This window comes from Sus scrofa, chromosome 4, assembly GCF_054392235.1.
Source record: "Sus scrofa isolate SSC_HxYL_T2T_F1_AM1 chromosome 4, Sscrofa_HxYL_maternal_Yorkshire_Landrace_v2.0, whole genome shotgun sequence".
NCBI lineage: Eukaryota > Metazoa > Chordata > Mammalia > Artiodactyla > Suidae > Sus > Sus scrofa.
Genome location: NC_139386.1, coordinates 96,799,807 through 96,825,603, shown reverse-complemented (window position 1 = coordinate 96,825,603; position 25,797 = coordinate 96,799,807). Strand labels below are relative to the sequence as shown.

Here is a 25,797-nt window from a genome sequence, read left to right as displayed (position 1 = left end):
GCCCGAGGGGAATTGCAAGGGTAGGAAACAGTATGACATTGACTGAGAGAGTGTAAAGCATTTAAGAAAGTTTTGAGAAAGAATGAGCTTTGGGTGGGAGTAAAGCTTACTTTTTTTTTTTTTTTTTTTTTTTTAATAAGTATGATCTCCTTTATTTATTTATTTATTTATTTTGTCTTTTCTAGGGCCGCTCCTGCGGCATATGGATGTTCCCAGGCTAGGGGCCTAATCGGAGCTGTAGCCACCGGCCCACACCACAGCCACAGCAATTCGAGATCCGAACCACATCTGAAACCTACACCACAGCTCACGGCAACACCGGGTCCTTAACCCACTGAGCAAGGCCAGGGATCGAACCCACAACCTCATGGTTCCTAGTCGGATTCGATTCCTTAACCACTGAGCCACGACAGGAACTCCAAGTAAAGCTTACCTTTAAGAGAGAAGAGAAAGGTAAGGCAGAGATACTAAAGGATGTAGCCCAAACTGAGCTGGGAAATGGCAAGAAAAGCAGCCAGGGGGGACCTCTCAGGAAGGGCTTCCTGGAGGAGGGGTCTTTGGGTTGCCTCTGAGCAGAAGAAAAACTTGGGTTAACAAATGAGGAGGCAGAATGAATAAAATATTTGTAGAACAAGGTGGTAGGGGAGGTGGAAAGGGAGGAGAAAGTTACCTTTGGAGTTCAGTTCAATTCAACAAATATTAGTTGAGCATCTAAGAGCCAGACATTTTAAAGGCCACACCTGTGGCATATGGAAGTTCCCAGGCTCTGGGTCCAATTTGAGCTGCAGCTGCTGGCCTACGCCACAGCCACAGCAACGCGCAGGATCCGAGCCATGTTTGCGACCTACACCACCGCTCACAGCAATGCTGGATTCTTAACCCACTGAGCAAGGCCAGAAATCGAACCCGAATCCTCAAGGATCCTAGTCGGGTTCGTTAACCACTGAGCCAAGAAGGGAACTCCCAAGCCAGACACCCTTGATAGGAATAATGGTGAATTGAAAACATAGCATCCTTGGGATTGGCGGCGTCTCTGCAGCCCCTGTACACAGGTTTTTTGGTGGTTTTTTGTTTTTGTTTTTGTTTTTGTTTTTGTTTTTTGTCTTTTTAGGGCTGCACCTGTGACATATGGAGGTTCCTGGGCTAGGGGTCCAATTGGAGTTGTAGCTGCCAGCCTACACCACAGCCAGAGTCATAGGATGCATGCGTATCATGGGAGCTCGGGGCAGGGCTTTGGCCCAGGCTGGGGGATTAGGGAAGGTTCCTTGGCCCTAGGCCAGTATTGTGTCCTGAAGGATGGAGAAAACTAAGGCAAGTGCACTGAGGGAGCAGTAACCTCTGACATCTGGGATTTCTAGAATGTGAGGTGCAATTGGAGAGGGCAGAAGATGAGACTAAAGAGGTAAACAGCAGCTAGGTCGGGCAGGACCTAAGAATTTGAACTTCATCTGAAGTCACTGGGGAGCCCCTGAAGGGTTTTACATGGGGCAGTGGTATCAGATTTGTGTTTTGGAAAGATTATTCTAGCAACTGTGTGGAGAATGGATTTAAGGGGAGCAAGCTGGAGGCAGGGGCACCAATTAGGAGGTTATTGTATAATAGTCCAGGGAGAGTTCCCATTGTGGCACAGTGGTTAACGAATCTGAGTAGGAACCATGAGGTTGCGGGTTCAATCCCTGGCCTTGCTCAGTGGGTTAAGATCCAGCGTTGCCATGAGCCGTGGTGTGGGTCGAAGACGCGGCTTGCATCCCACGTTGCTGTGGCTCTGGTATAGGCCAGTGGCTACAGCTCCGATTAGACCCCTAGCCTGGAAACCTCCATATGCCATGGGAGCGGCTCAAGAAAAGGCAAAAAGCCAAAAACAATAATAATAATAATAATAGTCCAGGGGGCAGTGGTGAAGACGTCAACAAGGGAGTCAGCAGAGAGGGAGAGCACTGAGAGCTGTGTGGGAGGCATGTTCAGTGGTACCTGGTATGAGGTGAGGAAGAGGAAAAAGCCTGCAATGAGCGCCTGGTTTAGATGAAGGTGGAAAAACAGCAGACCTGTGAGCAGAAGGCCTAAGGAGATGAGGTTGAAGATGCCAAGATCACAGCAGCCACAAAGCTCTGGGGAACCAGAGCCGGAGTCCACAGCTTTTGTGGACTGAGCTGGTCTCAAGTGCTGGTTCCTAGAAATCCCTGGATGAAAACCAAGGGCTTGGCAGCTTTTCAGGTCAAAAACCAAAAATCAGCAGTGTCTGGAGGTGAGTGTTGGGGGGCGGAGAGGTAGAGGATTGCATGTGTGTGTGGCTGAAGAGAGTATCTAGAACATTTGGCCAGGAATTCCCGAGTTTCAAGGACTCCTGCACCTCCAATGTTTTTTTTGCACTTCAGCAGCAGCACTGCCCCGCAGGGCACCTATAGCCTCCTGGTGAGAATAGAGGATCAGTCCCAGTTTCCTCCACCCCAGGGTTCTGCAAGAGGTCACAGATATCAGATAGAGGACTTGGTGGCTAACAGAAATATGGGAGAATACTGCTTATTAAAAGCAGGGAGTCACTTAATCTTTTTTTTTTTTTTTTTGGTGTGTGTGGGGGGGAGTCACTTAATCTTGAGAGGCCATTCAGACCTGTAGTACAGAGTGTTCAGTGTTCAAGGAATCTTTATGGTGACAGGGAACGGGGGTGGGAGTGGGGTGGGGGGGAGATGGCGTCCAGAGAGACCAGAGTTATGACTTGGCTTTGCCGCTGACCAGCTCTGGGACTGGAGAATTCACTTCACCTCTTTGGGCCTCTGGGTTTTCATCTGTGAAATAAGAGGATGGGATTAAGTCATCTCATATGGGTTTCTTCCAGCTCTCCGATTCTGTGATTATGAAGAATGCAGTCAGACAACTGCTGCCCATTTGATCCTTTCCTGGTCTCACCATCTATACTTTTCCAGAATTTTAACTTTTTTTTTTTTTTTTTTTTTGGTCTTTTTAGGGCCTCGCTCGAGGCATATGAAAGTTCCCAGGCTAGGGGTCAAATGGGAGCTATAGCCGCCAGCCTACGCCACAGCCCACAGCAACCTGCAATCCAAGCCATGTCTGCAACCTACACCAGAGTTCCTGGCAATGCTGGATCCTTAGCCCACTGAGCAAGGCCAGGGATGGAACCTGCGTCCTCATGGATGCTTGTCAGATTCATTTCCACTGCACCATGACGGGAACTCCTCTTAGCTTTTCTTGATGCTTGAACACTTGAGAGCAGAAAAGTTCTTCTTCATGTCTACTCTCCGTTTCTCCTGCTTCAGCATAAACCTAATTGGGCAGAATGAACATCTGTTCACCATTGCTCAGAACAAAGACCCCCTCCTCTGAGCTCTCATCGTTGGCTAAAGGGTGTGCTCATCTTTTCTGACGGTGGATGTGGGGAGGGTCCTGGTGAGCAGACAGCAGGGAGCACAGCGGTGGTAAAGTTTACTCACACTAACAGGCAGCGCTTTCCGCCTCTGTTCTTGGGTTTACACTGTTCCCTCTCCTTCCCCTGGCCTTTCCTGAAGCAAGGGGTGTGAGAACACTGACTCCCAGCTCCTCTTTCCAGCTCTGCTCATCGGCACTTCTAGGTGATAAGCATCTATCATTATTGGTTCATGGCCACACAACAGATCCCTGTGGATGACAGGGTTGATGCTAATGATTCTTGAAGTAATAATAATAATGGCTAATATTAAAGTACTTAACTCTGTATATACCTCATTTAATCCTCACAACTGGATACTACCAATAACCAAATCAGAGCCACAACAATGCCAGTCCTGGGGTAATTGTCACTACACTTGACTTCTAGTCCCTCTTTGGAGGGACACGCTCAGGGGAGGTCACTCTCTTCTCCCTCCCTTCTCCTGGCTCATTCTCCTCTTGCTTACTCTTTGCCTGGGATGGGTGCAAGAGTCATTTTTCCAACATCTGTCCTCCAGTGGCTCCCCATCATCAGCAGGATAAAGTCCATTCTCCTTAGAATGACCTTGGATGCCGGATCACTCCCCCGGCCACACCCTCCTCTAGGATTCCCACAGTTGCCTTCACCCGCAATTGCCTGTTTCCCCAACTTGAACATCATTGCCCTTCCCCTCAGCTTCCACATTCTCCCAGCCATTAAATCCTGTGGATTTCACTTCCGTTCTCTATTTCCTATCTATTCCATTTCTCTTTATCCACTGTCTTAGTTTTACATCCTTATAATTTCTCTCCAGGAGCAGTGCTGCAGCTCCCTGCTGGGCCCACCCTCCCCAGCTGCTGGCAGAGGTCTTTATCTCATTCTTCATTTACTCCTCTCAACCACTGTGTTAAAATTCAAACTCATATAAATACATATATATATTTTATTGGAGTATAGTTGACCTGCAAAGTCATGTTAGTTTCAGATATACAGCAAGGTAAATCAGGTATACATGAGCCATTCCTTTTCATATTCTTTTCCCATATAGGTTATTACACAGTGCTGAGTAGATTACCCTGTGCTATACAGTAGGTCCTTGTTGCCCATCCATTTCTATATATAGTAGGGTTCATGTGTCAGTCTCAACCCCCTAATTTATCCTTCCCCTCCCCTTACATTTCCCCTTGGTAATCCTAAATTTGTTTTCAAAATCTTTGAATCTGTTTCTGAAGTTCTTTTGTATCATTTTTCATAGCTTCCATGTATTAGTGATCTCATATGATATTTGTCTTTCTCTGTCAGACTTACTGCATTTAATATAATAATTTCTAGATCCAGGAGTTCCCGTCGTGGCGCAGTGGTTAACGAATCCAATAGGAACCATGAGGTTGTGGGTTTGGTCCCTGGCCTTGCTCAGTGGGTTAAGGATCCGGCATTGCCTTGAGCTGTGGTGTAGGTTGCAGATGTGGCTCGGATCCCGCGTTGCTGTGGCTCTGGCGTAGGCCGGCAGCTACAGCTCTGATTCAACCGCTAACCTGGGAACCTCCATATGCCGTGGGAGCAGCCCTAGAAAAAGGCCAAAAGGCAAATAAATAAATAAATAAATAAATAAAAATAATTTCTAGATCCATCCATGAGTGCAAGTGGCATTATTTCATTCTTTTTTATGGCTGAGTAGTATTTGATTATATACATGTACCACGTCTCCTTTATCCATTCCTCTGTTGATGGTCATTTGGGTTGCTTCCGTGTCTCGGCTGTTGTCAGTAGTTCTGTGATGAAGAAAATGGCCATCATCAAAAAGTCGACAGACAATAAATGCTAGAGAGGGGGTGGAGAAAAGGGAACCCTCCTGCACTGTTGGTGGGAATGTAAGCTGGTGCGACCACTATGGAGAAGTGTATGGAGGTTCCTTAAAAAACCAAAGGTAGAACTACCATGTGATCCAAACCCTTGTTCCCCATGTATGACTCTATATGTTCTGACCCCAGACTACTTCTTTTGCCCCATTTCTGTTTCTTCTCTCTCTCATCTGAACCACTTGAAGATAAGCCAGTCCACCAGAAATCCTTGCGTCTGAGCCCTTGCTCACACTTACATTCTGTCTGGAGGAATTCCTCCACCCCTATCTAGAGCTCCCCTTATCTGCTTGGTGAACACTTCCCATTTTTCAAATCAGTCTAAGTGATATCCACCTCTATAGAGCCTTCCTGGTCACCAACCCTATCCCCCTTGCCCAGGCCAAATTGACTCTTTTGTTTTGTTTTGTTTTGTTTTTGCGTTTGCTTTTGCTTTGTAGGGCTGTACCTACGGCATATGGAGGATCCCAGGCTAGGGGTCAAATTGGAGCTACAGCTGCCGGCCTTCACCACAGCTCACAGCAATGCTGGATCCTTAACCCACTGAGCGAGGCCGGGGATGGAACCTGAAACCTCATGGTTCCTAGTTGTATTCGTTTCAGCTGCACCGTGATGGGAACTCTCAAACTGACTCTTTATGCATCTGTTATATACGTCTATTCTTTCATCATTGCACCTAAAATCCCAAGTTGCATTCATGTGTTGCATTGCATTCAAGTCTGACTCCTGTGGGATTCTGCTTTCTATCTCCATGCTCCAGCACAGTGCCTGACAGGTATAGCAGGAAAAAGATTGAGGGGATTACATTCAGGGAGTTCCCATCCTGGCTTCAGTGGTAACAAACCTGACTAATATCCATGAGGATGCTGGTTCGATCCCTGGTCTCGCTCAGTGGGTTAAGGACCGCTCGCTCGAGCTGTGGTGTAGGTTGCAGACATGGCTCCGATCCGGCGTTCTATGGCAGTGGTGTAGGCTGGCACCTGCAGCTATGATTCGACCCCTAGCCTGGATATTTCCATATGCCATAGATGCAGTCCCTCCCCCCCAAAAAATTTCAAGAACTGCCACAATCTGATCCTAGCCTACCTGTCCTTTTCTCTATTCCATAAACAGTAAAGCCTCGCCCTTTATAACTGCCATGCACATGGAGTTTGCAAGTGCATTTAAGGGGATTATCACTTTTAATCCTCACAACCCTGTCCTTCTACAAATACCCAGCGCTCCAGCCATGCCAGACTATTCCCCAGACACACCGCGCAAGTCCCTGCCTTTGCCCTCAGTGTTCTTTGTGCCCAGAATGTCTTTACTTCCATACCTGCTGGCTCAGGGCACAGTCCCTTCTCAGATTCACTCCCTCCTCCTCGCCTGCTGTTGGAATGAATGTTTCTCTCCTAAATGCCAAAGCTGCTGATTGGCCCTATATGTATATAGGGAGGCATATGGAAGTTCCCAGGCTAGGGGTCAAATCAGAGCTGCAGCTGCTGGCCTAGGCCACAGCCACAGCTATGTGGGATCTGATTCATATCTGTGACCTACACCACAGCTCACAGCAACGCCAGATCCTTAACCCACGGAGGGATGCCAGGGATTGAACCTGAGTCCTCATGGATACTAGTTGGATTGGTTTCCACTGAGCCACGAAGGGAACTCCTGAGCCTTATATTTAACTAGCGCTATTATAAATGCCTCAAGAGCAAGGCGATGCATTCTTAAACTCCTTATCTCTATGGTACTTATCATAAACTTTGGTGCATAGTAGGTCCTCAATACTTGTGCTGACTAAAATAGAATTGAACTGGATCTGCTGCTTAGGTTTCAGAGTTCTTCCAGTTTTTGCTGGCACCTCAGGCAGCGGAGAATCCAAGTGAGGGGAATGGGTCGAGAGCTGAGAGTGAGTGAGGGTGGGGTGTGGAAGAGTTTCTGCCAGTATGCTTCAGCTTGACAGAAACTAACTCAGAAGTTGTAAACAAGCATTCTCGCCAACAAGTTGCCTGTGGATGTTTATGGAAGCCTCATTATTACTGTTATTTAATTTTTGCTTATCCTGAACGGCATGCCGAGTGCCTGAACAACATACCAATGGCCAACGGAAGCCCGTGCCAGGGACTCCTCGTGACATTTTCTCACGGTGGTTCTTGGCGCCCACTTCCCATCCTCCCGGAAGGCTTCTTACAGATCTTGTGTCCAGCCTGTGCCCTTTATGGATGAAGAATCGGGGGCCTGGAGAGGAGGGGTGACTCGACCGTGGTCTCCCCGGTCACAAATGGCAGAGCTGGTGTTCAAGCCAGTTCTTCCCATTTCCAGTGGGTGTGCTTTTTACTACTCCCTCCTAGCACCTGCCCCCACCAAGTAGCTGTGAGAGGGCCTCATGGTCTGTCTTCCTCCATTCTGTTCAATTCCACAAATATTTACTTTATTGAGTGTCTTCTCCTGCAGAGCAACCTGTGCCGGGGAATATTGAAGCAAGAGAGAGAGATGGGAAGATGAAGTGACTCATCCTGACAAGTTTACTGCCTAAGCTGGAGGTGGAGGTGGAGTGCGATGGTGGTAGCGCAAGGGCACCTGCCTTCACAGAGCACTTCCCATGCATGGTCAGGCTCTTTTTTGATTTTTAGGGCTGCACTCACTGCATACAGAAGGTCCCAGGCTAAGGGTCGGATCGGAGCCCTAGCTGCCAGCCACAGCCACAGCAAGCAACGCAGGATCTGAGCTACATCTGCCATCGGCACAACAGCTGCGACCCACACCACAGCAACACCAGATCCTTAATCCATGGAGGGAGACCAGGGATCCTGAGTCCTCAGTGGATACTAGTTGGATTCGTTTCCATTGAGCCCTAAAGGGAACTCCTCCTGAGCCTTATATTTAACTAGAGCTATTTAACGCCGGATCCTTAACCTGCTGAATGAGGCCAGGGATCGAACCCACATCCTCACGGAAACTAGTCAGGCTTGTTACTGCCAAGCCACAGCAGGAACTTCCCAGACCCATTTCTTTGGGGTCTTTTGCTGTCTTCTTTCCCGGGCCATCCACTATCCCTGTTCCACTACTACTGGTCAAACTGGGGCTTTGAGAGGCAGAGCTGGAACCTTGCTAGCACGCCACCCGCCTTCCCCTCTGGATGGATAAGGAGGGAGCTTGGGGCTGCCTCGCCTACTGCTGACCCACCTGAAGGAGGTGGGAGTGAGACAAGGGACCCCACGCAAGGAGGAGAGCCTCTCCTGAGCTCTGAGGGCCTGGCATGTGCTGTCAACCCCAGCAGCTGCTGGCAGCCCTGCGGCCCCACTCGCCTTGCTCCCCTCAGGCCCTCTTCCGCTTCCTTCTGGAAGGAACACAACTGAAGTCCCTGACTTTGCCACCCTAACAGAGCCTGGGGTCCAAGAGAGTGAAACTGACAGGTCTGGGGGACCGGAAGAGCGGCTGTCTTTGATGAAGAGTGAGGAGGCGTCTGTATCAGCAACTGCAGCTCCTCCAACCTCATAGGCAGAAGCTGCAGCCTCTCCCGGTGCCCCGGCTGTCCAAGCACCGTCTGGGGAATGCCAACATGCCATTCATTTGTGTGCCCTGCAAGTACTTTATTGGCATCTCCTGGTGTTGAAAGTCATGTAATTATGAGCAGAATTTATATGTCGCCAGGGCTGCCTGGGCGCCCTCCCTTAGTCTCCTTCCAGGCACTGCAAATATTGAAGGCTGGCTCAGAAAAAAATCAAACCCCACCCGCCTTTATATCTATGCACCCTGTAGATAAGGTTTTAATTGAAAAACTGGCTCGTCTGTTCCCTCTGCCTAATTACAAGCTGCCTGCATTGCCAACGGAGCCCCCAGACAGGAGCCCAGCACCCTCAAGGAAAACCGGGCTGCGTCTTGGGATGGAGATGGCTTTGGCAGCGTCTCCTCTTTCGCATCCACCATGCGAGGTCCTCTGGTTTCTTACTGACAAGTAGGCACTGGTCTTTGCAGGCAGCACTCACCCTCACTCCCTCCTCCCTCCCCATTTCATGGCTGGTGGTTCTCCAGTGAGGACAGGATGCAGCTCACCGCCTGCTTCCTCCCTTCTGCGAGGACACACGCCCCCTACTCCCACCCCCATCCACTCCTTTAACTTGGGCTACAACCTCTCCCTATTTTTTCTCTTTCCCACCTGCTAGAGGCCAGGCACCCCACCCAGGACGCGTGTCCCCAGCTGCTCATCGCACCCCGTCCCCAGTCTGCTCTGTGCCATCCTCTTCTCTAAAGCCTCTGCAATGGGGTCTTTGAGATCTGCCCTTGTGTACCCAACCGGAGAACTTGCCTTGCCCTTCCGACTAGAGCAGTCTGCACCCTCTAAACTCCTCAGATGCTCAGCAGCGTCCTGGGGTGAAGGGCTGGGTCACAGGCTCTATCTGCCTTTTGCCAGGGGCTCCTGAAGGTTAATCACCTCGAAGTGGGAGAGGCGGGGGTCAGCTTTGCTGACCCCCTGGGTGGGGCCAGAGTGTTGGATTCAGGGCCCCAGGCAGAGGAGGAACCTGCCCAGGGTGGGTGCCCGTGGCCTCCACCCTCAACTGCCCTCTCTTAGCCCCCGGTCACATGTCACTGCTGTCACGTTTGGCTCCAACAATCATTCCCCTGCCGGAGAGCAGGAGGAAGAATTCATTTCCCAGCTTCAGCCAGGCGGCTGTGAAATATGATTTCTAAAGTGTTAATAATGCATCACGTTTAGATAGCACTTTACATCTTGCAGAACGGCTGGCAGGGCAGGGGGGCTGGCAGCCCGGGCTTGGGGCTGGGGGGTTGGCTGCCCAGTTTCATTTCAGGACTTCTCATCTGACACAAAGTGCCTACTGCTTGCTGCCTTAGTTTCTCTTTCAGAAACAGGAATCATTGGGTCTCACCTTCTGCCAGAGGATGGAGGTGCCGCTCCTTGCCATACCCCCCCACCCCACTTCCAGACCTGCATTTCTTCTTCATTTATCATCTCCTCCTGCATTTCTTTTTTCATTTGTCAAGCGCTGTGAAGTGACTCTTGGGTGCCAGGCCTGGGGAGGCAGAGACGTTACTGTTCATGGGGGCTCTTGGGGTTGGATGAGCCAGGGGTACGAGTCTCCCGCATGCCTGCCCCCCCCCCACCCCAACGTGGCCTAAAATGAAGGTAACTAAAGGATTGGCGCCCTGCCTCCCCTCTGCTTTCTGGTGGAGATGGGATGTTCTCTGCAGGCACTAAGGCTTCCAGGGGAACCCAACCAACTCACCGCTGTGGACTTGGAGGGGAAACCCTGCCTTGTCCTTGGTGGTCTGCTCAGAGCCACTAAGCGTTTAGGGTCTTTCACCTCCTGAAAACTGGAATCTTTCTGAGTCTTCACACTACAGCCCCCCTGTGCCTTTAACCCATGATTTTGATAAGTACCCTCCCCTTTTCATTCCTTTCCAAGGCATTTCATAGACCTAGGATATTCCCCTCTGTCCTCTGGCCCCAGTTACTCCAAGGGCTTGGGAAATTTCTCCATTTCCCAGTCCACTGCCTCCAGGAAGCCCTCCTAGAGTGATCTGAGGAAAAGAGAAGGCATATAATGGTTATGACGGTCCCCCCATGGCTTCTGCCCAAAAGACAGCTGCCCTCAACACGCTGGAGACCTGGGTTATCCCGGTCTTTGTAGCAGTCGGCGCCTGCCAAGCATATGGAAATTCTATTTTTATAAACTATGTTCATTTTTTCCAAGGCTGGGATCTCTGGTTTCTCAGAGTCAGGCTCTGCCACCCACTGTCTTTGCAATGTCTTTGGACCTCTGTGTCCTCATCTGAAAAACGAGGCCACTGGAAAGGTGGTCACCAGGGCTTTCTCTCTGTGTCTTTGATGACATTCCTACTGCAGACAATTCCTTGGTGAATTATTAGGTAAAGAGAAGGAGCCTTTTGATAAGTATGTAATTGCCTTCCAGCTGATTGACTTCAGAGAGCAAGTTGGGAGGGTGGGGGTGTTTCCTGGAGGGCAGCTTGCTTGTGCTCTGTAGTGACTGCCTGTCCCCAGCCCTGGCTCTGGTCCGTGGGCCTGGAGTGGATGCTCCCAGAGGGCCAGGCCTGGGGCTTTGTGATTCTGTTTGCACTTTGTCCTGCACCCCCCGGCTGGAGGCTCACTCAGAGCTTTGTGGGGCCAGGGTTGAGGAGGATGCTTCCAGCCCTTCTGACTCCTCTCACTTCCCAGGAAGACAGTTCCTCACAAAGTTTTCCCAACGGGTTGCGCAGCCGCTGCTGTTCAGCTGACACCATAGCTGACGAGTTATTAAAAATCCTTCATTATTATTCTGCACTGTCGCTCTCCCTCCCCCTTCCCTGCCCTGCCCCAGGCTTCCAAGGCCCGTGGCTGTCGCTGAGAGATGCCTGGAGGCCCCAGCAGCAGAGGCAGGCTTTTCCGTTCCCTCCCGCAAAGTGGCCCCCCGCAGATGTCACCGCTGGCCGGAGGCGCTGGTTCTCACCAGGGCTGGGAGTCTCACACCGGGGTTCCCGATCCTGCTTTCGGGAGCTTGTGCAGACATGTCAGTGCTCAGAGGTCTTTATATCAAGAAATGGTTGGAGAGGGATTTGTCGTCTGCCAGGGATCTTGGTTAGGGGAGACGTCTTAGAGGTGTGCACATTCCGGATGACATCGGGGCCCTGGACGGCTTCATCCCCTGGGGAGAGAGTGACAGGCTAACTCCATCATCCCACTCCCTGAGCTGGGGGTCCAAACCCAGCTCATCCATCACACGTCCCAATAATCAGATTTGGCTGCAGCAAGAACAGAACAGAATACTCGGCTCCTCTCCCAAGCTCTGTGGCGACAGGTCCTGAGAGATGGGTAGAGGCTTGCTCCTTGGACAAGGGAGGGAGGGCCCAGAGGGAGCGGTCCCTGTTCCAGAGTCAGCTGCCAGATAGGCAGAGTCTCCGGAACAGCTCGGCGCCCTCACAGCACCCTCCTGCTGCTGGGCTTCCCAGGGCAGCTTCTGAAGTGTTCCTGCACCCTGTGCCTGGCCAAGTGATCCGAGCTGTAAGTGAGAAAATAGAAGTTGGGTCTCTGGCCCTGAACTGGAGTCCATTCCCTTATTCTCTTATTCTCTCCCTCCCCCCTTTTTTTGGCCACATCCACGGCATGTGGAAGTTCCTGGGCCAGGGATCGAACCCATTTCCCAGCAGTAACCAGAGCCACAGCAGTGACAACGCCAGATCCTTAACCTGCTGAGCCACCAGGGAACCCCATTCACTTACTCTCTGTTGCATTACTCTCTGTTCACACTTGCCTTCTCAGATGTGACTCACTCTTCCTGGGGCTTCAAGCCTCAGATTCCTTTTGTCCCCACCCTCACAGCCCCATGCATCCCACTTTCTAGGACCCAGCCCCTGGGGCAGAAAGCTCTAGGAAGCTGGGCCAGAGATGAGAATCAGCATCCATGATTAGCCTGAGAATTCAGGGGCTATGTTCCCACTGCGTTCAGGCTCCAGCTTGAGTTGATGTCTTTTGTTTGTCTCTTTGATTGAACCATGTATCCAGAGGTGTGGAGGCAGGAAAATTAAAAACAAAGATTAGAGTTAAGGAAGTGAAACTAGTTAAGAACAGGACTGAGAGTTCCCATTGTGGCTCAGGGGTAACAAACCTGCCTAGTATCCAAGAGGATAAAGGTTTGATCTCTGGCCTCACTTAGTGGGTTAAGGATCTGGTGTTGCTGTGAGCCATGGGGTAGGTTGCAGATGCGGCTGGGATCTGGCGTGGCTGTGGCTGTGGCATAGGCTGGCAGCTACAGCTCCAATTGGACCCCTTGCCTGGGAACTTCCATATGCTGTGGGTGCGGGTCCAAAAAAAATATAATAAAAGGAACAGGACTGGGGTGGGATGTAGTGAGAGCTGGGACTTGGGATTGACCCAGTGCTCAGTAAGGGCACAGGGGTAGGCAGGAAGGCTCAAGCTGGAAACGGGTGACTGTTAAGCACAGGGGTTAAGGTTTGGTTCTGTGTTCATTGATTCAATAAGCATGTATTGATCACGTCCACTGACCAGGCCCTGAGGGAATTTGAGGTGTGTTGCTTTCAAAAAGCTCACGTTCTAGTTCGGATTTAGGGTTTGAATGAGTGTTAGGACAGGTGTGGATTGGAGTTAGTGTGGGGGCTGAGGCTGGGTGAGGGCTTCCTGCTTGGGAATAGTGTTGAAGGAGGACCAAGACTTGGATGATGTGTAATCCTACAGATCGTCGCAAGGCTTCTGGGGACATTCCTTCCTCCAAGGCTCTGCTCCTTCACTCCCCCCTCCCACTGCTTACCCAAGCCTGTCTCTGCTGTCTAAGGCGTCCTGGACTTACTGGAATCCGTTTAATGACAGCAACCATCTGCTCCCCGTCCTGATGATCAGCCCCCTCCCCTTTCCTCCTTCTGCCTTTCCTGGCAGGTGTCCTGGGTTTGGTCTTCCCGGAGCAGGGAGGGGTGGTCCTCCTGGCCTTTCTCAGGGCTTCTGTCCTGGGAGTCTCTGACCCTCACCCCTCCTTCTCCATCTCCATCTCCCTGCCCGTGGAGACCACAGAGGGACCATACACACCCACCCCACCCTCCTTCCCTGCACGCTGCCCACCTGGCCTGACCCTTCCATGCTCACGTATTTGGGCCTCTCTGTCTCCAGCGGAGTTCTTGTTCTCTGCCCCCATCCCGCCCCAATGTTCCCCCCTTGCCTCTAAGCATCATTTCCTCATGACACCCTCCCTCCTTCTCCTTTGATCGGTTTTCCAGGGTCCCGCCTGGAGTCCCCTGCGGCTCTTAGTTCTGTCTGCCCTTCCTTCTCCGTTAATTCCCTTCCGAGAACCTCCCGCCCTGTCCCTCTAACGCACTGCCTCTTGGGCTGGAGAAATTTCTTTTCATCTCCCCTCATCAGTCATGTGGGGCAGATCCCTCACTGGACACCTGCCCCTTCTGGCAGCCCCACCAGGCAGGCGCAGGTGATTTCGTTAGGAAAACTTGCTTCCATGGGATGCAGAGGGTTGAGGACTACTGGAGTGGGGGCAGGGAGTAGGAAGGAAAGTGGCTCTTTGTCCCTTTCTTCCTTCTAGGGTGACATAGCGGGACTCCAGGGCCAACCCCCTCCCCCCTCCCTCAGCCCCGTGCCGTGATTTAGGGGGTGTCTGGATGAAATGCCAGGATCTCAGGAGTGGCTTGGGAAGGAATTCCAGAATTATCTGAGCAAAGGTCACCCTGCTCCCAATCCCCACCTTCCATTTCAGAGAATCTGCACAGAAACCTTCTAAGGGCTGCGTTTCTGAAGGGGTCTCTCTGTTCCCCACCATCCTCCTGTCTTTTTCTTGCTCTTGGAGTCCCCCTGTGCTCCCGCGAGAACCTTCTCCCACCCCACCCTTGCATCCTTCCTTCCAAGGACCTGTGAGCCTGATTGACTCTGATATCCAGGGGAGGCAAAAGCTGCTTGTTGGCATGCAGGGCGCCCTGTTCCCCTCACAGGGAGATAATCGAGGAGGAATATTGGCTCGTCCAGGAAACGAGGTGCTAAATTTGTTGTGAGATTGGTGTCACAAGCAATCAAAGGGAGCCTCTCCCCATCGAGGGCTGGGCAGCTAAATGAGAAATCATTAGGTTATTGCAGAGACCGGGGACAACAGAGGTGGAGGAAGGAGCGGGAACCCCACCCCGTTTCCCTGGGGGGACAACACAGGGAGATCAAAAAGGGAAGAAAAGACTCAGAGATGCAGAGAGAGAATGTGGAGAGAGACGAAGACTGCTTTCTCCAAGGTTTCTCCTCCTATCCCCAGATGTCACCTTCATCGGTGACCTGCTCTAGCTTCTGGCATCTGGGCTGTCCTGAGGCTGACACAGGACAAGGAGACAGGTGAGCAGGGTTGGGTGTCCCCAGGTCAGTGAAATTTTTGGTGAGTAGAAAAGTTGAAAAGGGCACATGGGAGAAGCTGGTGAGGGCACAGACCAAAGTGACCGGTTTGGAAGGGATGGGAGAGAAAAATCGATATATTCTTTATTAACCCTCTGGGAGGACTGCCGGGAGGAGGGGGATTTGGAGCATGTGTAACAGACACTGGATGGATGTAAGTGCAGACCTGCTAGGAAACGGTGGACATGTATACATGTAAGGTACTCTCCTCTTTCTACCAGTATTCATGGACATAAGGCCATAGGGCTTTCCCATGCTTTGGGGTCCTAGGAACCATCATCAGTCTGCTTGGCCTTGAAGGGAAGGTCTCTCCATGGATGCTTGTTGCCATGGACTCTCAATGGGTCACCATCGCCATGCTCCCCATCAATGTACCATAAATTTCCAACAGTGGTTCGAGGAATGAGCTAAGTCTCCCTGGACTTCCTTGTGTTCTTGAGGCCCCTTGGGTTTCATCTGACAAGCAAACTGAGTCAGGCAGAACAGGCCAGATCAGGAGCAGAGACCAGCGTCCATCAACCCCGAAGACCCGCCTCTGGCCACCCCCTCCACTCTCCCCACAGCTGCCAATTGAATGCCGCCATATATTGAGACCCTGCTCCTCCAGCTGTTAATTACAGAGCCTCCACTGCCAGGCTTCCTCAGCTCCCTGCAGCAAATTAACATTCCATGCCCCTTGCACGTGTAGAGTGAACCAAGTTAGACGGATCGATTGAGCAGCCGGTTGGAGCTGCTTTTTACTTTATGCAGGATTGATCCAGATGACCCCAACTTGGGGCCTCTAGAAGCGCATTTGCGGGAAATCTTTTTAATGGAGATTAATTGGAAAAGCCTGGAATGTCCTAGTTGTAGGCAGAAAGTGCCCCATTCTCCCTTTTCTTGGTGGCTACCTACCCACACTTGTAGGTAGACGTGCTGTAACACACAGAAGTTAACCAGCCACATGAATGCAAACAAGGACATAATCTGCCCCCCCCCCCAACACAGTCATAGACATACCCTCACACCACCAAACAGCCACCGAAGTCCTTCTTATTCTTCTAAGTCCATCCCTGAACCTTACCAGGTTGACATGTGGTGGCTCTGTGCAGCTCGGATGAGCCCCAACTTCTACTTTGTCTCTCTGAATCTCTGTCCATGTCTACGTCCAGTCTCTCTCAACAGCCTAGAAGTTTCTAGAGGGCAGAGATTATGGAAAGCCCAGAAGGAGAAAGTGTTAATTTTTAAAGAAATATGGTCTTGGTTCCCATCGCTTTATGTGCCTGAATTCTAGCCACTTCCAACGGCTCATGGGTCTTTTATGTCTCCACGTCTTGGCTCACGCTGTTCCCTTTGTCTGGAATGCCCTCCCCCCAGCTCTCTGGCTGCTGAAATCCTGGCCTTTACAACCTAATGCAGTTCTAGTCAGCTAATGTGTATTTATTGAATGCCTACTGTGTGCCACACAAGGTCTCCAATGTTTAACCTGTATGATGAAGCAAGGACTAATGGTTGACAAAAGCCAACAAGATAGGGATCTCAGGAGTTCCTGTCTTGACTCAGCAGAAACGAATCTGACTAGCATCCATGAGGATGAAGGTTCGATCCCTGGCCTCACTTAGTGGATTAAGGACCCGGTGTTGCTGTGAGCTGTGGTGTAGGTCGCAGACGCAGCTCAGATCCCAAGTTGCTGTGGCTGTGGTGTAGGCCGGCAGCTATAGCTCTGATTCAACCCTAGCCTGGAAACCTCCATATGCCCCAGGTGCAGCCCTAAATAGACCAAAAAAAAAAAAGACAACAACAGCAAAAACAGATAGGGATCTCAGCCCAAGGGAAGATGGTGTGGAAGTCAGACTACCTGTGAAGCAGTGTGGTCTCTTCATTGATATAATGCACTTTGAAGTTGCTCCATCAGGGCTCGAAGTTCTGCCTTATTGCCCAGATACCCTGGTGTGTTCACTAGACTGGAAGCTGAGTGGTGGCAGGACCAGGTCTGTCTTGTTCTCTTTGCATCCCAGAGCCCAGGACAGTGCCTGGTATGTAGCAGACACTCAAACCAAAAAAAAAAATTTGGTTATGTAAATGAATGAATATTGTACTGAGTTGACTTTCTCAGGGTGTAGGTGATTATCCATTAGTTCAGATAATCAAAAGACAGCCATTTATTGAGCACCTACTGTGTGCAAAGCATGCCTATGCTGGTCACTTTGGGAGATGCACAAATAAGATTACATCTGTCGCCTCAAGGAGTTTACAGTCTCTTCCTGTGAAAAAGGATCCAAAACGAAATACATTGTAGCTACGGACTTAACTGCAGGTGTAAAACTACATGAAATGTTGAAGTTTCATGATGAATTGCCATGGGACCAAAGTCTTACATCCTTGACTTCCTTCCTAGACTGTTTTTTGAACTGTTCTTTTCCCTGCAGAGGGCTCTGTTCAGAACTCCTTCCTTTAAACTTCTGTACTGCAAACTGTTTCAGTTCCCTTGATCGAACTGTTACAAATTGATTATTTGATAGGTGTGTGTCCAAAGTAAGAAGAAAATATGTGAGGTGTGTGAATAGAATGATAAAGTGCCAGGATTGAAAGGGATCTTAAGTATTCCCCAGGGCCCCCTGGAACATTGCTATCTGGTGGTCATCCACCCTTAGCTTGAGCTCTTCTAACGACAGGGAGCTTACTGCCAGGTGATGTTAGAAAGTTCTTATATGGGGAGTTCCTGTTGTGGTGCAGTGGAAACAAATCCTACTAGGACCCAGGAGGTTGTGGGTTCAATCAGTGGGTTAAGGATCTGCCGTTGTCGTGAGCTGTGGTATAGGTCACAGATGCGGCTCTGATTCGACCTCTAGCCTGGGAACCTCCTTTTTCGTGCGGCCCTAAGAAGCAAAAAAAGCAAAAAACAAAGCAAAAAAGAGTTATTGTATGAATTAAAAAAATCTACTCCTCTGGGAGCCACTCTCATTAACATCTGGTCTGGGAGTTTATAATGAAGGTTTGGTGATGGGGCCTGGGGGTGTCCTTGGGACATGAGTGTGGAGCATGCCTAAGGCAGCCTTTCTCAGAGGCACTAGTGCCAGCCGAGGTGGAGAGCACTCGTCAGAGCCCCATGCCTTCCTGGATTAGCTGCTCACCTGGCCCATAGAGTCAGATAATCAGGTAGTCCATCTGGAAGTGCTCGAGAAATCTGCGAAGTCATCTGTGATAAAGGGTTCCTGACTCTGGAGGGAGATAAAGGTCTACCCTGGATCTGCTCTTTTGTTTTGTTGTTCTGTTAATTTTGAGAGGAGTTGGGTATGAGGAGGTACAGAAATATAATAAAGCTTGTTCAATTTAGAAATGGAGACATGGGGAGTTCTCATTTCGGCTTAGGGGGTTAAGAACCCAACTATACCCATGAGGACGCGGGTTCCATCCCTGGCCTCACTCAGTGGGTAAGAGGATCCAGCATTGCTGGCAGTGTAGGTCACTGATGCGTCTCAGATCCAGCATTGCTGTGACCGTGGTGTAGGCCGGCAGCCGTAGCTCTGATTCGACCCCTAGCCTGGGAACTTCCACAGTGTGGCCCTTAAAAAAGGAAAGAAAAGAAAAGAAAAAAGAAAAAGAAATGGGGAATTGTCCCTGAGAGCTCCTCTCTGGTCTCAGAAGGCCCAGATTTCCTTCTGGCTCTTTTGGTTTCAGGGTAAAGGAGAGGATGCCCTCCTCACCTTTCTGAATTTCTTAGTTACAGCTACTTATTTTAGAGATGGTTCTTAAAAGTGCCAAGAGTCTTCTATGGAGAAGGTCTGGGGACCAGCCTGCGTTTCTTCCTGGGCTTTGAGCCTGTTGCGGGACCTCCGGGGTGCCATTCTTGCTACCTGTAGATTGTGCTCTGATGCCGTATTCCTAACATGGTAACTAAGAATGTTACAGCCAGCGAGGGAGGCTTCCAGAACAGAGCTTGTAGGGGCACCTGCACCTCTGCCTGAGGGTGGAGCCCTGGGGGAGGGGTTCACTGCAGGGGAAGGGAATGGGGCCAGACCCCCCCAGGATGCATTTTTTGGGAGTCCAGGGAACTTCAGGGTGGCAGGAGCTGGGGTCGGGGTTAGGGGTGACACATTGGTCTCCCTCCTGGGGGGCGCTCTGCTGCCTGGGGCAGGGATAAGCTAGCCCCCCCTCGGAACGCCCTTGGGAGGGAGGTGAGAGGCGGCCCTTTGTGGGGAGAGACCAGGGCCCTGCCCCAGGCTGCCTTAGAAATTACCTCTGGCTACAGCCCCGCTTCATACTCTCCTCCTCCCTCGCCTTAGCTAATCCTTTCAAAAATCCCTTCCATTTCTCAAAGATTTCACTCCTTTTCTTTGACCTAAATGCCCAAGACCTTTGGATGAGGCCAGAGGGTAGTAATCCGCTCCAGATCTCCCGCCCAGGCAACTGCTCAGGCCCCAGAGGCCTCTGCTGCCCCCTCCCTTTCTCCATTTTCTTCCCTCCTGCTCCCTGTCCTTATCTTCATTCTCTCCCAGGTGGTCCCATTACTTCTTCTTTTTTTTTTTCCATTACTTCTTTTTTTTTGGTCCATATGCACCCGTGGCATATGGAAGTTCCCAGGCCAGGGATCAAATTGGAGCTACAGCTGCCAGCCTACACCGCAGCCACAGCCTCATGGGATCTGAGCCTCATCTGCGACCTACACTGCAGCTCACAGCCACGCCGGATCCTTAACCCACTGAGCGAGGCCAGGGAGCGAACCTGCGTCCTCATGGATACTAATCAGGTTCGTTTCCACTGGGCCACAGTGGGAACTCCCAGTCCCATTACGTCTTTTCCTGACTCTCACTCCCCACTTTTATCCATCTTCCCAACTTTCTCCTAGTCTCTCTCTTGCTGTTCCCCCCTCCCTTGTTTAGGGAAGGAGGTTTTCTAGGGTCAGATTCTTCACCCCCCATTTTGCCCCCACCATCCATCCAGGATGAGGAGGTTTGGGGCCGTGCCCTGCCCCGGAGACAGGTGCCCTCTGTAATTGGTAGGCTGGCTCAGAAGCCCACCCCAAATATCTCTCTCCTTTGCTGACACCCAGTTTCTTCAAAATAAGGACTCAAGGCCCTTTCCAACTCCAACTTTCAGACTCTCGAATTCAGTGTTCTTTTTTCCCTTCCCTGTCTCTGTCTTGTTCTCCATCTCTTTCACACCACAGTGTCACCTCAGCCCCTCTTTTTTCTGTTTCTCCATCCTTCCTTCCTTCCTTCCTCCCTCCCTTCCTTAAAACAATCTTTTATAGCTGCTTTCTCACCCTTCCTGTTGCCAGCTTTCTCTTCATCTGCTTCCCCTTCATCTGCTTTGCTCTCTATTTCTGTCCCTGGCCCCCTCTTCCCACCCTTTTCTCTTGTCTTTGAGCATTGGGTCACCTCTTTCATTTTTTTTTTTTTTTCCTCCGCTTCTTAGGGACACACCCGCGGCATATTGAGGTTCCCAGGCTAGGGGTCTACGCCAGAGCTACAGCAACATCAGATCCGAGCCATGTCGGCGACCTACACCACAGCTCATGGCAACACTAGATCCTTAATCCACTGAGCAAGGCCAGGGATTGAACCCGAAACTTCGTGGTTCCTCGTCAGATTCTTTTCCGCTCCGCCATGGTGAGACCTCCTGGGTCACCTCTTTCAGCATCTTGAATCTCAGGCTTGGGGACTGCTGGAGACCCAGGCACTTTGGCACCTCATCCATTTGCTCCTGTCGCATGGGGGGAGGGCAGGTGCAGGCCCTGGAGTGGGAGGCAGACAGAGGGTCTCCTTCCTTTCCTGTGACCCCCATCCTAGCCCTCAGGGCCTGTATCTCTTACAGCCCTCTCTGGCTTCGTGACTGTCCACTTCTGCCCTCTCTTCTCCTTGCCTCTTGCTCTGTCTTTTGCTTTTTCCTCTTACCTGAGCTAAGTCCTTGCCAGCCACCTGCCTCCTCGCTCCTCTCTCCCCCCCCTTCCTGTACCCACTGACACCAGATTGAAATTCAGTTTCTCAGCAGAACCACCCACCATCCCTGCCACCCCCCTTTCTGCTCCCGCCTGTCATACCTGCTACAGCCAACCCGACTTGGGCTCACAATGCCTTTGTCCTTCCCATAAAACATTCTCAGGGTCCCCTGCCAGGGCACATTTGCATAAAGTTGTCAGATCAGGTCTGGCCCAGGTGCCTCCAACTGGCAGGGCAGAGGGGGCTGGAGGGCCAAATGGGGCAGGGGCGGGGAGTGCTTCCAGCTGCACCTGCCAGTCTTTTTTGGTTCAGGAGCTCAGTGTCCTTGTGAGTGGGCCTGGACTGGCAGGTCCCCTCAGAGACTGAGGATCACCTGCCCTCTATCCTCTTTTTTCCCACCTCGAACCAGAAGGGGATGCAAGACCTCTGATGGGGGAGCTCCTTACAGGGGAGAGCAAAGAATGGCCTTCTTCTCCCTATGCTGGAGGCACCATGTGGGTTCTCTCAGCCGCTGTCTTAGTGGCATAAACCTGAGGGCCTCCCTCCTCATTTTCTGCTGGAAGGAAGTGAGTGTCAGGGAGGCCAGCTCTTTCATGGTCTGGAGCCCGGGGCTGAGTCCTTGGGAGTGTCAGTGAGGTCTGGCCCAGGCTCTGGGAGAGCAGGAGGTGGACTAGAATCTTAGAACATCAGAGCCAAGGAGTTCCCCTCGTGGTTCAATGGAAACAGATCTAATTAGGATCCATGAGGATGCATGTTCGACCCCTGGCCTCGCTCAGTGGGTTAAGGGTCTGGCATTGCCATGAGCTTTGGTGTAGGTCACAGATGCAGCTTGGATCTGGTGTTGCTGTGGCTGTGTCGTAGGCTGGCTGCTGCAGCTCTGATTCAACCCCTAGCCTGGAAGCCTCCATATGCTGTGCGTGCGGCTCTAAAAGACCAAAAAAAAAAAAAAAAAAAGTCTTAAAAAAAGGAACATCAGAGCCAAGTACTTCAGCTCCCTCTCATTACAGTGGAAGGAAGCTGAGACTCAGAAGTGAAGTGATGACCACCCCCCGCCAAAGTCATGCAGCAAGATGGGGCAGAACCAGAACCACACAAGCCCCTGCCTCCCGACTTCTGGCCCAGAATTTTCTGTCCCTCCCTAGCAGGCAGAACCCTGGCCTCTTTCAGGGTTCTGTTCCTGCCCCTTTTGGTGACGAATATCCAGACCAATAAACTCATGTGTCTCTGTCACTAAGAATACCAGCCCTGGAGTTCCCATCCTGGTGCAGCAGAATCGAATCCAACTAGGAACCATGGGGTTGCGGGTTCGATCCCTGGCCTCGCTCAGTGGGTTAAGGATCCGGTGTTGCCGTGAGCTGTGGTGGAGGTCGCACACGTGGCTTGGATCTGGCATTGCTGTGACTCTGGCGTAGGCTGGCAGCTGTAGCTCCGATTACAGCCCTAGCCTGGGAACCTCCATATGCTGTGTTGCGGCCCTAAAAAGACAAAAGACAGGAAAAAAAAAAAAAAAAAAAAAGAATACCAGCCCTGTGGCCAGCCTCTGCAGCCCGCTTCTGTGGTCTGTTTGGTGCAAGGGAACCAGGCCAGATTGTGGCCACTTGTAAAAGCCCATCTGGTCCCTGGAAAGAGTCCCCTTCAGCTGTCCCTACCATCCTCCAGCCTTGGAGACAGACATCAGCATGGCTTGGCCAAGGACGTTGGGCAGAGGGAGGAGAGGCTGGTTCTTCTGCCTCTGGCTTTGGCCTCCTGGGATGAGAAAGGACCAAAAGTGGGAAGAGGGGGAAGGCAGGTGGACCAGTGGATTTGAGGCATCTGCTTCCGAAGCTCCTGCTGCTCACTGTGTCTTTTTCACTTCAAACTGTGAGATAAAGGCCAAGTGCTTTGATATGGTGTCTGTGCTGGTGGGCAGCAAGGTGGGGTGATACTAGTCTTTAGCAGCTTGTCTTTGGGGTATTCATCTGATATCTGTATCACCCAACCTCTTCTCACAGCTAAGCCTGGGATTACCTGTTGGGAGTGGGTCAGGGCAGCATCCTGACCCCTGACCCCTGGCCCCTCACCTGTCAAAGTAGGGCTTACAGTCTCTAAAGTCACATCACCTTTGCATACTTTTTTATTGTTATTTTGCTTTTATAGGGCTGCACCCATGGCATATGGAGGTTCATAGGCTAGGGGTGTTGAAGCTGCAGCTGCCAGCCTACATCACAGCCACAGCAAATTGTGATCTAAGCCGCGTGTGCGCCAGATCCTTAACCCACTGATCGAGGCCAGGGCTTGAACCTACAACCTCATGAATACTACTCAGGTTCTCAACTCATTGCACCACAGTGGGAACGCCCCACCTTTGTACCCCTTTGGATTCTGGGCTGGGCTCTGATATAAGGCGGAATCAGCAGAGCCACACCCCTCGTACCCAGTGGTCAGGTGCAGCACTTCCCTCTTGGCAGTTTCCAGTCTAAGGATCTTGTTTTTTTTTTGGTCTTTTTCCAGGGCCACACCCGTGGCATATGGAGGTTCCCAGGCTAGAGGTCCAATCGGAGCTGAAGCTGCCAGCCTACGCCACAGCCACAGCAGCACGGGATCTGAGACACGTCTGTGACCTATACCACAGCTCAGGGCAATGCCGGATCCCTGACCCACTGAGCGAGGCCAGGGATCGAACCCGAAACCTCATGGTTCCTAGTCAGATTCACTAACCACTGAGCCATGACGGGGACTCCCGGTCTAAGGATCTTAAACCTGGTTCTCTCTCTGCCTCTGCAGGCAGCCGAGGTCTCTGTCTTTGTCTCCTATCTGTCCTCATTCTGCCTGCCCTAGCCAGCTCAAGCGAGCTGTGCTCTCTCTCCCTCCCTCCTCCCCCCACCCTTCTCCCCTGCCTCTTCTCCTCTATCAAAAGTGCAAATCTCCTTTTCTTCTTTCCTTTCCCCTCTGCTAGCCCAGCCCAGAGAATTGCAATCCTCTTTTCTCCGTGAGAGAATCCAACAGGAGGGGTCTGCTCTGGCTGTTGTATTTTTCACAGAGCAGGAAGGGGATGGTTGGGGTGGGGGAGAAAAGTCCAGGGGGCGGGGGCGGGGGGGGGGGGGGAGAGCCAAGATGTGAGAGCGAGGGGAGGGAGGGAGGGAGGGTGGCAGGAGGAAGAGTGGAGTGTGAGAGATTTAGTTCCATCTGAAAGCTGTCGGTGCGAATCAAAGGCTTCCCTTTGAACCAGCAGCGATCCGGAGTGGAGAGCGTGGGGACTGCTCCGGCCCAGGGGGTTCATTACTGCTCGTTTGATAAATCCGGGGAGACAGGGCTCGGCCTCCACCAGCCCCTCTCCTGCAGCCTGGCTTCCTTGGCATCCCCTGTGCTTGGCTCCAATCTCTCTCTGGTTCCCGGCTGGCTTGGCAGGCAAAGCTCTGGGAACATAACCACCCAGATCTATGTGCCAAGACACAGGTGCAGAAAGGTGCTCATGGGAGTTCCTGTCGTGGCTCAGTGGTAACCAACCTGACTAGTATCCATGAGGACGCGGGTTCGATGACTGGCCTCACTTAGTGGGTTAAGGATCTGGCATTGCCGTGAGCTGTGGTGTAGGTTGCAGGTGCGGCTCAGGTCTGGCATGGCTGTGGCTGTGGTGTAAGCCGGCAGCTGCAGCTCTGATTCTACCCCTAGCCTGGGAACTTCCATATGCCACAGGTGCAACCCTAAAGAGCAAAAAAAAAAAAAAAAAAAAAGTGCTCATGGGGTGAAGAAACTTGTACTTGAATGCAAAGGTGCAAGAGAGGTGTGTGTGTGTGTACCAGTGGACATGTGTGTTTATGTGCCATGGCACACGTGTGTCCACAAAGTACACATCAGTAAGCATTCCAGCCTCTAAGATTCCAAGGTTATCTTCCGATTCTCAGTCGCAAATGGGATCTGACCTCTCTGTCCTCACCATACCTTTTTGGGAGGCTGGTCCCCAACCCTGGGGACAGGCCCAGCGGGAACAGGAGGTATGTTCACACACAGAGACTGGGCCAGGTGGCCTCTCTGCGCTGTGCTGAGGAGGGAGGAGGGACTTGGAGAGCAAGCAGAGCGGGAAGGCCATGTTGCCCTAGGAGGGTCAGGGCTGGGAAGGAGAGGTGGAATCGTCCTGAGAGACAAGGAGAGGGTGTCCCAGTGAGGGGACGTATCGGGGGAGATGGAAAGGCAAGAGAGGACCAGTTTGCACAATGGCCAGAGTCTCGGCCAGGAGGCCCTGAGGGACGGGGAGGGGTGGAAGGCAGCAGGAACCAGGCTGGCGAGACGGCGTTTCAGGAGAGCCAGGTGTTCTGGCCCCTGGCTTGGCTATACCGGCTCCGACACTTACCAGCTGCGAGCCTGGGAGGAAGGTGCTTATCTCTCTGAACCTTAGATCCTTTTTTTTTTTTTTTTTTTTTTTTTAAAGCATTGAAGCAAGCTTTATTCTCAAATATGCATATAGCGAATTCCTTACACAAGCAAGGAAATGGTTTTTCTTTCAGGCATCGGACTCTTTAATCAAAAGAAAATCCATCTTGCTTATTAGTCCCATCCTGAGCAGAAGATGCCCTGAGCAGTGTTCTAGACAGCCAGCAGACACACCTCAGAGCGCCCTCAATGCCCAGGCACCCTAGACCAGTTGGGACAGCTATGAGGGTTGCAGCACAAAACGGCAAGCACCCTGGGATACCCACACTCCGCCCCCACCCCCACCCCCAACAGCCACAGGGCCAGCCTGGGAAGACC

General features: G+C 51.5%; 1 protein-coding gene and 1 long non-coding RNA gene across 4 annotated transcripts in view; one reads left to right on the top strand and one right to left on the bottom strand.

Annotated features, from left to right (window-relative positions):
* KIRREL1 (kirre like nephrin family adhesion molecule 1) overlaps positions 1–25,797 on the top strand; it is a 114,150-nt gene that overhangs the window by 61,664 nt on the left and 26,689 nt on the right. The gene's annotated exons all lie outside the window — the stretch shown is intronic.
* On the bottom strand, positions 9,510–17,196 carry LOC146404044 (uncharacterized). Its single transcript, XR_014844008.1, has 3 exons — positions 16,746–17,196; positions 9,636–12,909; positions 9,510–9,585 (listed from the first exon to the last, which is right to left on the bottom strand). It is a non-coding gene; the product is annotated as an uncharacterized LOC146404044 (long non-coding RNA).